Genomic DNA, 14984 nt, shown 5'->3' with positions numbered 1-14984 from the left:
TAAAGTGCAATGTTCTGCACCCATATATGAGCGTGCAGAGCATTGAACCGTAGTGTAAGTACATTCCTATATTAGAGGTAAGGGGGTGCAATGCTCTACCCTCTACCCCGCACATAAAAATGTACAGACACTAGGGTGCAATGCTCTGCACCATCATATAAGGGTGCAGAGCATTGTACCCTGGTGTCAGTACATTCCTATATTAGGGGTAAGGGGGTGCAGAGCATTGCTCTCCCTTACCCCTAATTTATAGACACTAGGGTGCAATGCTCTGCAACCTCATAAAAAGGTGCAGAGCATTTACCTTAGTGTCTGTACATTCCTATATTTGGGGGTAAGGGAGTGCAATACCCCTCATATATGAATGTTCAGACACTAGGGTGTAATGTAATACACCCCTTACCTCTAACATAAGCATGTACAGACAATAGGGTGCAATGCTCTGCACCCTGTAAGGATTCCTCCTTGGGGATTAGCTCTGGGATCGTCCTGGTCACTTGCCACGGGACACGTTCCTCACAATAACACCACAGACCACAGTTCCGCATACAAGTCTGGCTCCTCGCCAGCTTTATTTCCACAGGTTGCAGGTAAAACAAAAAACATAAACAGGAACAAAAAAAAAGCCCTAGACAGTCTGGTCACTGACTATACATGTAAGCATGCCCTGACTACTTACTGGTGAGCTTCCCTCATCCAGTTAAAAACCTGTGCCACCTGCAACCTGTTTTACTACCAGTTCACACCCGAACTTGGACCACTCGCAGTGCCTTCTGCGTGTTACCTAAACAGGGCCCGTGTGTCTCCCCCTCTAACAGCCAGCATACTGTTTCCAAGGGAGAGCCCCAACTATTCTGTTTCCTTTCCTTTTAAACACACTTCCCCTTCCTGATACCTCATTAATCAGGCCACAGGTGGATTCTCCAGAGTTAGCAAGGGAAATACACCCTTTCCTTGCCACACTGCCACATATCCCCCCCCCCCCCCCTCTGATCAGACCACCGGGAAGGAGCACTTTTATTCAAAAGGCAGAGTCCAACTGCCTTTCCTTTTCCTTGGACAACTTTTGTCCCACAGTCTCTGAAGTCCTTGACTTTTTTCTTCCGGACTTTTACCAGCCACCAATTACAAGTCTCTCGGTCACACCTCTCCAGTACCAGGTTCTTCACCCTGGTGTGGGCAGGGTTCTTGAAATTAAGGAGAGAGAGGACCGATGCTTCTAACCTTTGTCTTCTTCTGGCTTGCCGGACCTCTGCCTCTGCTTCAGAGAATCTTTCGGTCTCAGTGGCTTCACCAACCACTGTCTTGTTCTCTGTAGCTTCAGAGGACCTCCGACACGGGTCCATCTCAGTTTCAACTTTAGAGGACTTCCCACCTGGTGTCACTACATTTTTGACTTCAGTGGATTTCTCACATGGTTTCACCTCATCCCTTCCAGCTTTCTCTTCAGTGGCACCAGCTTCCTCAGGTTTGACTTCAGAGTCTTTGGCTCCTTCAGATTCTTGTGTAGAATCAGCTTCTACTACTGTTTGGCTCTTCTCTGCAGCTTCTTCAGGCTTACTCTTCTCTTCACCTGTAGCTTCAGTTGTACCATTCTCTTTATTCATAGCTTTTGAGATTGACTCTGGTTTAGCTTCTGCTTCAGAGGATTTCTCTGCCTCAGCATTACCTTCAGAATTTTTGGTCTGCTCAGGTTCAGAGGATTTCCCGCCTGACTCCTCCTTAGTCTCCACTTCAGAGGATTTCACACCAGGTTTCAGCTCAGTCCTAGCTTCAGAGGACTTCTTACAGGGCTTCACCTCAATCTTAGCATTAGAGGACTTTTTACCAGGCTTCAGAGAAATCATCCCTGTATCCCGTAACTTCTGCCCCAGAAGCCTTTCTTGAGCCAATTCCACCATAGCTTGGTCTCTGCTCTCTTTTAGAACTTCCTGGTCCTCTTCATTTTTCTCAAATTTTCGCTGCTTACACTGGAGTTTAGCGGACTTCTTCCTCTCACTGTCAAGTAACTCTGTCAAGTCCCTGACAGTATCTTCCGAAGACTGCAATTGTTTCCTCAACTGTGCATTGTTCGCCAACACAGCCACCTGCTCGTAGAGTTGCGCTCCCAGCAAAACCAAGGCAGCTACATGGGACCTTCTGCGCATTTCGTTCTGTGCTTCCAGGCTCTCTTTTAAGATCTTCATGTCATCTTCCAGCTTTATATATTTCAGCTGCTCACTCTTGAGCTTTGCGGAGATCATCTTCTCACTGTCCAGCAACTGTTTCTTGGTCTTCTCTAACTCATTGATAAATTTTCCACTATTACCAATCTGTTCAGATAGATCTGAGATCTCCTGTTGCAAGTTCTTGTTTTCATGTTTCAGAGTCTCCAGGGCCTCCTCATACTGCTCACGGAGCAAGTCATTGTCATGACAAGCAAATTGAAGAGCATGTGCAAGGGCATTATTCGCCTTGACTTCCTCCTCAAGTTGTCTCTTAGCTTTAGAGGCACTCTCCAGATTGCTGGTAAGAGCCTCAACTTCCATCTTCATTTCATTCTTCTCTTTTTCTCTTTTTTCCATGGCTACCAGCCTAGCCTTTTGATCACTCCGCAGAGCCTGATATGCACCATGTAGAAGACTAATTTCTTCTTCCTGGAATGACATCCGCTTGGCCAGACTCTCCACTTCACTCTCCTTGCTGGTCACAAGACCCTGGGAGCGGGACAGTTTATCCTGCAGAGCCACAAACTCACTTTTGTGGTGCTCCATGACTTTTTCCAGCTGAAGCCTCGCTTCTTGCTCTTTCTTAAAGTCAGCAAGTGATTTGTCCTTCTCCTCTGTCAAGCGATGTACCTCTTTTTCTTTCTCCATCAACTTCACAGAAACCATCTGCAGGGTTTCTTCCAGATTCTGGTTCTGCTCCAGTTTTTTTCCAAGGCTAGCTCGTCTTTTCCGAGACCTTTTACTGACAGCGGTCTCCTCACTCTCACTGTTAGACCTTGAGACATTCTCTGGTCCTCTGTCAGACACTCGACCCAGCTCTTCTACATCTCTAGATGAAGTCTCCCCCTTTTTCGGGGTTGCGGCCACTTGTGCCTCATTATCATCATCAACAACAGGTGCCACTCACACCTGGCACTCTTCCTCTCCCACCACGTTGGCAACTCTGGAGACTCTTGCTAAACACTCCCGTCGGACCAGCAATCCCTTGGGGGTAAGTTTGTTGCCCCTAGCAACAACTTCAATGGCTCTGGGCACCAGCGAATTCGGGTGATTCCCAAACAGTTCCTCTGAACTGTCTCTCGGCTCCTTGGCAGACTTTTCTTTTGTCTTGTCACAGCCTCTCCATTGCTCCTGGGTCTGCAACAATATGTGGTCCAGCTGTTCGACCTTCCTGGTTACGACCTCTCTCTAGTTCAGACACCACATCTTCTTTACTTAGGACTCTGTCTTTGACCGTAAGCGCAGCCCCCAGCTCCACCGGTACTCGTTTTGGTTTTTCCACAGCCATCTCTGTAGCTTCTTTTCCAGTCACCTCTTTAACTTGACTCGCGGACTGTTCTTCAGCTCCCCTAGTGGTCTGGCACACTCCCATCTGAGATATACCTAGGGTCTGCTGACACTCCCCGTCTTCAGCCTCTGCGGAGTTACTGTCCCCTGCTATGTGGTGTAAACCAAGTATTGTGAGCCTATCAGGTGTTCCTTCTCTAGTCACCTGACTATCTTCCCACAACTGCTGAAAAAATGGAAAATCCTTCCCCAGCACTACTTCATACTCTAAGGTAGGCTCAATTGCAACCTTATGACTTATGGTACCATAGGGAGTAGAAATACACACATTAACTGTTTTATAACCCCAAATACCGTCTTGTATAGACACTACAGCAGGGTCTGGCTTTCTGCCGCTGGTCTTTACCAGACTTATTACACATTTTGGATCTAACAAAACCATCATCGTTTTACCTTCTATTTCCAGCTCACACAGGTTTTCTTTTGTCCTGCGAGAGGTGGCAACAGTAGTCTTTACATCAGAACACATTAACATAAGTGTTACAAGAAAAACATTATCAGCCTGCATGGGTTCACAATATACAGCACCATTCACACAGTCCAGTAGAGACACCCCAGTCCTCACTACTTCCGGAACCTTTGGGTGCAAACTCTCAGGTGCACTCTCGGCATCCCACAGCTGCCAGAAATACGGAAAGTCTCTGCCCAGTACAATTTCAACTGTAAGTTCCGCACATACCTCCATCATATGGCTTACTGCCCCAAAACATGTATCAAAGGTAATTTGAACAGTCTAACCGGGCTCCGGGCAGGACTTCACAAATGGAATTATTTCTGGCATAATCCAAGATACAGTCTGGCAACAATCCAAATCCACCCACAGTGGGATTCCGCCCACCAACAACTCACGGGACCTCGGCTTCATCCTGGCGACCATCGGTTGGGGCCCACGTCGGCTGGCCCCAAGCAACGGCCTGCCGATGTCCTTTTTCCAGAAAAAAAAATCTTCATCCGTTGCCCCCTCCACAGACACCATCCTGTGCTTGAACTCCTCTGCTGGGCTCCTCCGACTTGCAATCTTGCAGGGGATTGCTCCTAGCAATGACTCCTCTCCAACTCGCCCGTTGGTTTCCCTTGGCAATGGGTTGCCCTTAGCAACAGCGTGTCCTCATCCTCCACCAAAATGTAAGGATTCCTCCTTGAGGATTAGCTCTGGGATCGTCCTGGTCACTTGCCATGGGACACGTTCCTCACAATAACACCACAGACCACAATTCCGCATACAAGTCTGGCTCCTCGCCAGCTTTATTTCCACAGGTTGCAGGTAAAACAAAACATAAACAGGAACAAAAATAAAGCCCTAGACCGTCTGGTCACTGACAATACATGTAAGCATGCCCTGTCTATCAACTGATGAGCTTCCCTCATCCAGTTAAAAACCTGTGCCACCTGCAACCTGTTTTACTACCAGTTCACACCCGAACTTGGACCACTCGCAGCGCCTTCTGCGTGTTACCTAAACAGGGCCTGTGTGTCTCCCCCTCTAACAGCCAGCATACTGTTTCCAAGGGAGAGCACCAACTATTCTGTTTCCTTTCCTTTTAAACACACTTCCCCTTCCTGATACCTCATTAATCAGGCCACAGGTGGATTCTCCAGAGTTAGCAAGGGAAATACACCCTTTCCTTGCCACACTGCCACAACCCTTATAAATAAAGGTGCAGAGCATTGCACCCTGGTGTCTGTACATTTTTATATAAGGGGTATGGGGTGCAGAGCAGGTGTTGCCAGCAGAGTAATGGAGGAGGCACAGGCAGCCAGGCACTGGGCCACATGCTGTGCTGAACATGGTCATGGACTGCATGACTGCATCTGACCTGAAGTAAGGGGCTTGAGTCACGGGGAACACGGACTCCAGCTGCTGAGGGTGACAAGAAGTAACACTCTGAGGCGGCCCCGGCGACTCTCCTCTTCTTGCACTTGGAGGCTCCGGCGCTCTTCTCTGGTGGTAGTGAACAGCAGGGGGCAGGGCAGGGACATTACAGACCTGCCGTGCGCGGCATGTGACCAGCCCGAGCAGCAACTGAAAATGCTAAAGAGGCTGCAGGGGCTGGTCGCATACAGGGGAGGCGGTACAGGGAGGGCTCCCCCAGCTGCAGGTGCTCGCAGCTTAGCATGCACGCGGCTCTCCCCATCATGGCCTCCTCCAATTGGACCCCTCAAAGCCCCCACTGCTCCCTGCATTTCAGCCAGACCCCGCACCTCCTGCAGGACCAGCCGCGGTGGCCATCTTTAATGCAAGGCAAAAGGGGCAGCTGCTTTGGGCCCCCAGGAATGACAGGGCCCAGGGAAGCTGCCCTTTTTGCCCCATGTTAAAGACGGCCCTGAGCTGTTCTGCTGTCGTGGGCGCCGTTCTATGAGCGAGCGACGCACATGGCACGAACAACACAGCCCAGCGGGCGGCGTGGCGCAACACAGCTTTAAAAAAAAAAAAAAGTCCTTGATTTTTCCGCCCTCTGGTCGGTGCGCCCTTAAGCGACCGCTTGGTCTGCCTTATGGAAGCGCCGGGCCTGTGTGTCTGTGTGTGCCATACTAACCATGGACAACAGAAAGAGGAGAAGATAACTGTCTGAGGACTTGAGAACCAAAATTGTGAAAAAATATCAACATTCTCAAGGTTACATCTCAAGTTCATCTCCAGAGATCTAGATTTGCCTTTGTCCACAGTGCGCAACATTATCATGAAGTTTGTAACTCATGGCACTGTAGCTAATCTCCCTGGGCATGGACAGAAAAGAACAATTGATGAAAGGTGTCAACGCAGGATAGTTCGGATGGTGGATAAGCAGCCCCAAACAAGTTCCAAAGATATTCAAGCTGTCCTGCAGGCTCAGGGAGCATCAGTGTCAGAGCGAACTATCCGTCGACATTTAAATAAAATGAAACGCTATGGCAGGAGACCCAGGACCCCACTGCTGACACAGAGACATAAAAAAGCAAGAATACATTTATACATTTTGCCAAAATGAACTTGAGTAAGCCAAAATCCTTCTGAGAAAACGTCTTGTGGACAGATGAGACCAAGATAGAGCTTTTTGGTAAAGCCCATCATTCTACTGTTTACCAAAAATAGAATGAAGCCTACAAAGTAAAGAACACAGTACCTACAGTGAAATATGGTGGAGGTTCAATTATGTTTTGGGATTGTTTTTCTTCCTCTTGCACTGGGTGCCTTGAATGTGTGCAAGGCATCATGAAATCTGAGGATTACCAATGGATTTTCGGTTGCACTGTACAGCCCAGTGTAAGAAAGCTGGGTTTGCATCTGAGATCTTGGGTCTTCCAGACAGAAATGGATGTCAACAAAGTGCTGGAGAGTTCTGAAATGGCCAGCAACGAGTCCAGATCGAAACCCATTGAACACCTGTGGAGAAATATTAAAATTGCTGTTGGGAAAAGGCGCCCTTCCAATAAGAGAGACCTGGAGCAGTTTGCAAAGGAAGAGTGGTCCAACATTCCGGCTGAGAGGTGTAAGAAGCTTATTGATGGTTATAGGAAGCAACTGATTTCAGTAATTTTTTTCCAAAGGGTGTGCAACCAAATATTAAGTTTAGGGTGCCAATAATTTTGTCCAGCCCATTTTTGAGTTTGGTGTGACATTATGTCCAATTAGCTTTTTTTCCTCCCTTTTTGGTTTAGTTCCAATACACACAAAGGGAATAACCAGTGTATAGCATGACATATGTTACTGCAATAATTTTATGTAAAAAATACTTCATTTTCTTGAAAAATTTCAGGAGAGCCAACATTTAGTGACTGTAAAATGTGGAGATGAGCGAGATTAAAGGGGTACTTCGGTGCTCCAGCATTCTGAACTCTTTGTTCAGAACGCTCGGAGCCAGAGGCCGTGATTGTGACGTCATGCCATGCTCCCCTGCAACTTACAGCCTTGGATGTTTACAGTATACCGAAGAAATCTACTTTCCCAGCTCATCCCCAGATAGACAAAGCCTTATTACTGGGGCCTCCAGCTGTTGCCAAAATTTAACCCCTATCATTTCCACACAGCTTTTGGCGAATTTCTGCGAGTTTTCTCATATCTGGTAAAAACTAACTGATTGCAAAGTAGAACAGAAAGTTACATAACTGTTCAATGCATTGGAATAGACAAACACCAAGGGTCATATTACATGGGGCTATTTATCGATCATACTGGCCAATATTTCCCTGTGTAATAGGCCCAATGATCAGACAAAGAACAAGTAAACACTCCTGTTTAGCACAGTGTTTCCCCACCAGTGTGCCTCCAGCTGTTGCAAGACAACAACTTCCACACATTTTGGAAGTTGTAGTTTTGCAAAACCTGGAGGCGCACTTGTTGGGAAACACTTGTTTAGCAGGTTCATTGGCCAAACAGCACTGGTTTAGCAGGTTAATTGGCCGAATAACACTGGTTTTGCAGGTTAATTGGCTGAATATCTCACTGTGTGATAGGTGAAATGCCACTGACGAATTATGTCAGTAAGGGGACACACAAATGAACCTGCAATTGTTTGTGGACCCTGTCTGCATGAGAACTTACTGTAGCTGTGCATAAGGCTTGCAGTTTGCATGTGCAATATTAGGGATTAGCGAATCAAATTTGACAAATCTGAATTCATCACGAATTTAAGGAAAAAATTGATTCACAACGAATGTGAATATCGCTGCAATTCGATCGTGTGAATCGCTTCATTAAACTCCATTTATTGCGGTCCAGGCTCCAGGACATCTAAAATGGAGGATCCACATGTGAGGACTAGTGTTGAGCGGCATAGGCCATATTCGAATTTGCGATATTTCGTGAATATATGGAGGAATATTCGTCATATATTTGCTAAATTCGCATATTCGTAATATTCGCGTTTTATTTTCGCATATGTGAAAATTTGCATATGGGAAAATTACCATATCTAAAAATTTGCATATGTGAAAATTCGCATATGCGAAAATTAGCATATACAAACATTTGCATATGCAAAAATTCTAATATGCGAAAAATTGCATATGCGAATTTTCGCATATGCGAAAATTCGCACGCCAGTCTTACACAGTTGTATTAGAGCCTTCTTTACACCACACAAGCTGGAAGCAGAGAGGGATGATCACTGTGATGTGTGCTGTGAAAAAAAAAAAAAAGAATATTCGTAATTGCGAATATATATTCATGATATTCGCGATATTCGCAAATAAAATTTGCCTTGCGAATATTCGCGAGCAACACTAGTGAGGACATGGGGCAAGGAATCCTGGGAAGGCGGGAACAAGGTTAGGTGGGATGACCCTGAATCACATGCAGCATGCAACCTATCAGCAGCCAGCCACCCCTGTGATGTCACAGCCCTATATAATCGGCAGCCATCTTGCGGGCAGTCACTTTAGCCTTTTATTGAAGAGAGATAGATAGGGACAGACAGCAGTGTGTGTTTCACAGAAAAGCATTTATCCAGCAGCGATTCACCTCCCAGTCACAACAGCGTTCTATTACAGAGAGGAACAGACAGCAGTGTGTTGCACAGTGTGTTGCACATAACAGCAGCGATTCACCGCAAGCCCAAATCCGCCCAAATCCTGCCATGAAGCACTGATAGGGAAGGGAGTGAGATTGAGAGAGAAAGTGCAATTATGGGTGTAGTACACAGCGACTGTGTGCTGCAGCACTGGTGTGTACTGGTGGTGTTGTACACAAATATTGTTTTAAGCTTACTGGAGCGCATTGTCCTCCCCTCATAAGTGCACACCACATACGTACATCTAAGTGGTGTACTATTTTGTTCCTGTTAAAGTCTTAAGGGCCAGGATATTGTGAAAGGCCAGGCAAAAGTACACACCGGCTGGTGTTGTACACAGATACTTTTTAAACATACTGGAACGCATTGTACTCCCCTCATAAGTGCATACCACATGCGTAAATCTCAGTGGTTTACCATTTTGTTCCTGTTAAAGTCTTAAGGGTCTAGATACTGTGAAAAGCCGGCCAAAAATACACACCGGCTGGTGTTGTATACAAATACTGTTTTAAGCATACTGGAGCGCATTGTCCTCCCCTCATAAGTGCATAACACATACGTACATCTAAGTGGTGTACTATTTTGTACCTGTTAAAGTCTTACGAGCCTAGATACTGTGAAAGGCCAGCCAAAAGTACACACCGGCTGGTGTTATAGACAAATACTGTTTTAAGCGTACTGGAGCTCATTGTCCTCCCCTCATAAGGTCATACCACCTACGTACATTTAAGTGGTGTACTATTTTGTTCCTGTTAAAGTCTTAAGGGTCTAGATACTGTGAAAAGCCAGCCAAAAATACACACCGGCTGGTGTTGTATACAAATACTGTTTTTAGCATACTGGAGCGCATTGTCCTCCCCTCATTAGTGCATAACACATACGTACATCTAAGTGGTGTACTATTTTGTACCTGTTAAAGTCTTACGAGCCTAGATACTGTGAAAGGCCAGCCAAAAGTACACACCGGCTGGTGTTGCACACAAATACTGTTTCAAGCATAGTGGAGCGTATTGTCCTCCCCTCATATACGCACTAAGTAGGTCAGGCAGAGAAGTGCCAGGACATGCACAAAGGAGTGGCAGAGGCCTAAATTCATCAGACAGAGGTCGCAGCAGACTAGAGGTGAGTGGCAGCAGGAGTTGCAGCGAGAGGACTGAGCTCCTGGTATCAGCTAGCGGTCTTGTCTCGATCAGCAACCCATCTGCTGTCATCAATTGGTTAAAATGGTCATCCACTTCATCTCAAGTGACATCTGACTCCCCCAGTAGGTTCCTCAGACGCAACCCTCAGTTGGCATGCCCCAGGAGCAATCCAAGTCCTCCCAATGCCTCTTTCCTATGCTGTTCCATCACTCACAGAAGTATCTTATGCTGTGGGTTCAGCTCCACTATTTACTGAGGATGATAGAGAGGACAGTCAGCAGCTAGTAAGCAGAGAGATCCGCTGCTTCCTCTGCTAGGCGGGCAAGTAGTGATGAGGAAAGTGGCGTGGGAGGTGGTGTGGTGAGCGTTCAGGCTCCTGAAACAGACACTGTTGAGGAACCTGAGGAGGACATCAGTGACGTGCAGACACAACTCGATGATGAAGCCGATCACACTTGGGAGCCAGGTGCAGGAGGGGCTTCATCATCATCAGGAGAAAAGGATTTCAGGTTTTACCCGTGAGGCAGCAGCTGAGCCAGCAAGGCGGTAGCACGGTTGGCAGTCAGCATGGTGGCAGAATTGGAAAGTCTGGAGCCAAATGTGCCGGGAATAGACCAACTGCTTTGCAGCAGCTTCCTTCCCGGGAGGTTTTGAAATAGGGGTTCCTGGAGTCGGCGGCAGTGGTAGTCAATCATTGAGGACTGTTGAGCGAAAAATCAGCTACTCGGCAGTGTGATAGTTTTTCATCAAGCATCCAGAGGAGGTTAACATGGCCACATGCAAGATGTGTTGGCAGAAGGTGAAGCGTGGCCAGGGTCCCAATGTTGGCACCACGGCCCTGCGTTAACATATGCAGCATCACCATAAAGCGGCCTGGAAAAACCGTGGCTCCAATGTGGTGGTCCAGCCTGCTGCATCACTCAGTGGCATGCCACTCCCTGTTTCAGCCAGCCAAGACTCCACCACCTCATCCGAAGGGAGATGTGTGTCATAACCATCTTCTGTCACTCCAGATGCTCCTCCTACTTCGAGTCAGTCATTCCGCCAGCAATCCATCAGCGAAGCCATGTCCAAGAGACAACAGTATGCACCCACTCATCCAACGGTGCAGAAGCTGAATGTGCTCCTGTCCAAGATGCTGGTGCTGCAGTCCCTCCCTTTTCAAGTGGTGGACTCTTCACCTTTCAGAGAACTGATGGCTTGTGCTGAGCCAAGGCAGAGACTCCCAACCGTCATTTCTTTGCAAAGAAGGCAGACCCTGCCCTGCACAATTTTGTGGAACAGAAGGTAGGCCAGTCCTTGAGCCTGTCGGTGTGTACCAAAGTGTATGGCAGCACCGATGTGTGGGGCTGTAACTACGGTTAGGGACAATACATGTCCTTTACGGCCCACTGGGTGAATGTGGTTCCTGCACAGCTACAACAGCAACTTTGACAGGTCACGCCGCTTCCGCCTCCATTCTCTCAGGATGTTGGTCCTGTGACAGTGTGTGACTCCACCTCCTCATCCCCCACCATATCCTCAGCCTCCACTGCACGGACAAGTCTCAGGGCCCCTCCAGCATACCATGTGTGCAGGGCACGGCGGTATCACGCTGTTCTTCACATGGTTTGCCTTGGCGAACGGAGTCACACAATCGAGGAACTGCTAAAAGTCATTCATGAAGAATTCGAATCATGACTCACTCCACGAAAACTGGAAATGGGAACCATGGTGACCGACAATGGGAAGAACATCTTGTCTGCGCTGCGACAAGGAAGCCTGAGCGGTGCACCCTGCATGGCACAAGTATTCAATTTGGTTGTCAGCAGATCCTGAAGTGTTCCCCCCTTCTGCACATCGTACAGTGTTCCCCCCAAAGAGCACCCTCCTTGAGCTGCAGCTCCAGAACGGCATCCCCCAACATAGTCTGATTTGCGATGAGAAAATCCATCACTGATTTTTTGATGATCCAAGTGGATAGGGGGACTCCCCTGTGTAACTTCAATGACAACAAGTGTCAGCTCATACGTGACACCTGCCTTTTGCTCAGGCCCTTTGAGGAAGCCACATTATTAGTCAGTCGCTGGGATTAAGAATGACGTCACTCTACTGCTTCATCTACTACAACACTTGTTGGAAACAATGGCTGGAGACATGGCACCTAGATCTGAGCCCTGTGGGGCTGAACTGGGGGAGGGGGACAGTTGAGCACATTTTAGGTTTCACGAGATGGGTGGTTTTTCTAGTCAACTGACAGGAGAGGAGGAGCAGGAGCAGCTAGAGGAGCTAGAGGGTTATGAGGAAGGCGAGACAGAGGACCCAGACACACCGTAGCATTATGCAGTAGAGATGGAGGCAGGGAGTCCTTCCGAGTCACTTGCACAAATGGCACGATGCATGCTCACTTGCTTGCACATTGACCACCATTTGGCAGCTGGATGACTTCTGGCTGTCCCCCTTATTGGACCCTCGTTGCCAGCACAAAATGGGGGCCTTTTTTACACCCACTGAGAGGGAGGAGACACTGACCTACTACAGAGACATCCTATGTACTCAGTTCTCGGGGGTCCCTCTGCGCTCACCTTCCACTGCCATGGCTTCTGGGGAGGGGTGGGGTGGCAGGAGCAGTACCAGCTCCATCAGCAGCAGCCTGAGTCTACAGTCACTGATGAGTACCTTTCTTCACTCGCATAGTGAAGCAACTCATCAGCAGCAGGTAGACCTGGAGCAGGACCTGAACCAGCAGGTGGTGGCATACCTTGACATGACCATGCTAACACACCTTGAAGATCTGCTGGACTTCTGGGGAGCCCAACTTGATTTGTGGCCACAACTAGCAGAGTTTGCCCTGGAAAAGCTGTCCTGCCCGGCCAGTAGTGTGCCCTCAGAGAGGGTGTTTAGTGCGGCGGGGGCCATAGTAACCCCAAGGAGAACTTGTCTGTCCACGAAAAATGTGGAGAGACTGATCTTTGTGAAGATGAATCAGGCATGGATCAGCAAGGATTTCCACCCACTAATGCCTGATGTATCAGAGTAGATTGACCATGGTGCCACACCAACACTTCACAAATATGGATAGTGCTAAAGATATTTAAGGTGCTGCTCTCCAGTTACAGACATTCCTCCGCATCAGACCACAAGTAAGTATTGAGGATATGCATTAAATTAAATGTAATGCTTAGGATAAAATATATGAACCCAGATTTTTTTCTAAATCAAACAAAAGGAAACGTGTGCCAAAAAACCCATGTGCCACCTACACCACCATGTATTGATGTGATGCAAAGACCTCTAAAAGGTGGAATGGACAATGCATTGTCCATTGTAACCGGTGTAAAAACTTCCCCTGTAAGGCCCTATTCTCACATTATTAATTCCCTTCTTGGCAAGTGTTACTTGCCCTAAGAAGGGCGGCCCCACACAGGAACCTCTCCCTATTTCCTCCTTCAAACACTGCCATTTCCCAGGGTTTTTAGGTGGAAATAGAGAGTTTCTTGCGTGGGGCCTGCCTTTTTAGGGTTAGTAACAATTGCCAAGAAGGGAATTAAAGGAGTAGTCCAGTGGTGAACAACTTATCCCCTATCCTAAGGATAGGGGATAAGTTGCACATCGCGGGAGGTCCGACCGCTGGGGCCCCCCGCGTTCTTCTGTACGGGGCCCAGACAGTGCGCGGGAAGGAGGCGTGTTGACCTCCGCACGAAGCGGTGACCGACACGCCCTCTCAATACAACTCCATGGCAGAGCCGGAGCGCTGCCTTCCGCAATCTCCGGCTCTGCCATAGCGATGTATTGAGGGGGCGTGTCGGCCGCTGCTTCGTGCAGTGGTCGACACCCGCTATCTGGCCGGAGAGCCTGGCCCCCGTACAGAGAGATCGCAGGGGGCCCCAGCGGTCAGACCCCCCCCCCCCCCCCCGCGATCTCAAACTTATCCCCTATCCTTAGGTTACGTTTTTCACCACTGGACTATCCCTTTAGGACGAGAGTAGGGCCTTACAGGGGAAGTTATTACCCCCACCTGCTAAAATGGACAATACGTTGTTCCCCTCCACCTTTACGAGGAAAGTGTTACTCGTCTTAAAAAGTGCGGCTCCACACAGGAACCAATCCCTTTTTCCACCTAAAAACCCTGGGAAATGGCAATGTTTGTATGTGGAAATAGGGAGAGGTTCCTGTGTGGGGCTGCCCTTTTTAGGACGAGTAACACTTGCCAAGAAGGGAATTAATAATGCGAGAGTAGGGCCTGTTGTGGTTCGTGGCCTTACAGGGGAAGTTTTTACCCCCACCAGTTACAATGGACCATACGTTGTTCCCTTCCACCTTTAAGAGGTCCTTTGCATCAAATTAATACTTGGTGGTGTAGGTGGCACATGGTGTTTTTTGCACACCTTTCCTTTTGTTTGATAAAAAAAAAAAATTGGGGTCCATATATTTTATCCTAAGCATATTACTAAAAGTTAAGTTTTACATAATGCATATCCTCAATACTTACTTGTGCACACTAACACTTTTACAAAAGAGATCGTTTTCTCCTGCCTATCTGCCTTAGCTACTATTCTGATCTTGCCACCCACCTGATGGCACACGTCTGATGCCAAGTTCTTCTTTTTTCACCCACCTTTGTCACCATATACTGGTATTGCCACCCACCGCACCACGCTATCACCAGGTCACTTTCAGGACTCCTGATGCTGCTGATGCCACCTCCAGGCTGTGTCATTCTGCCACCATATGTTCTCCTCATGCTGATGCCAGCCCCAGGCTGTCTCATTCTGCCACCATATGTTCTCCCCATGCTGATGTCAGCTCCAAGCTGTCTC

This window comes from Hyla sarda, chromosome 5 (assembly GCF_029499605.1).
Source record: "Hyla sarda isolate aHylSar1 chromosome 5, aHylSar1.hap1, whole genome shotgun sequence".
Classification (NCBI taxonomy): Eukaryota; Metazoa; Chordata; class Amphibia; order Anura; family Hylidae; genus Hyla; species Hyla sarda.
Note: the sequence above shows the minus strand (reverse complement) of the source record.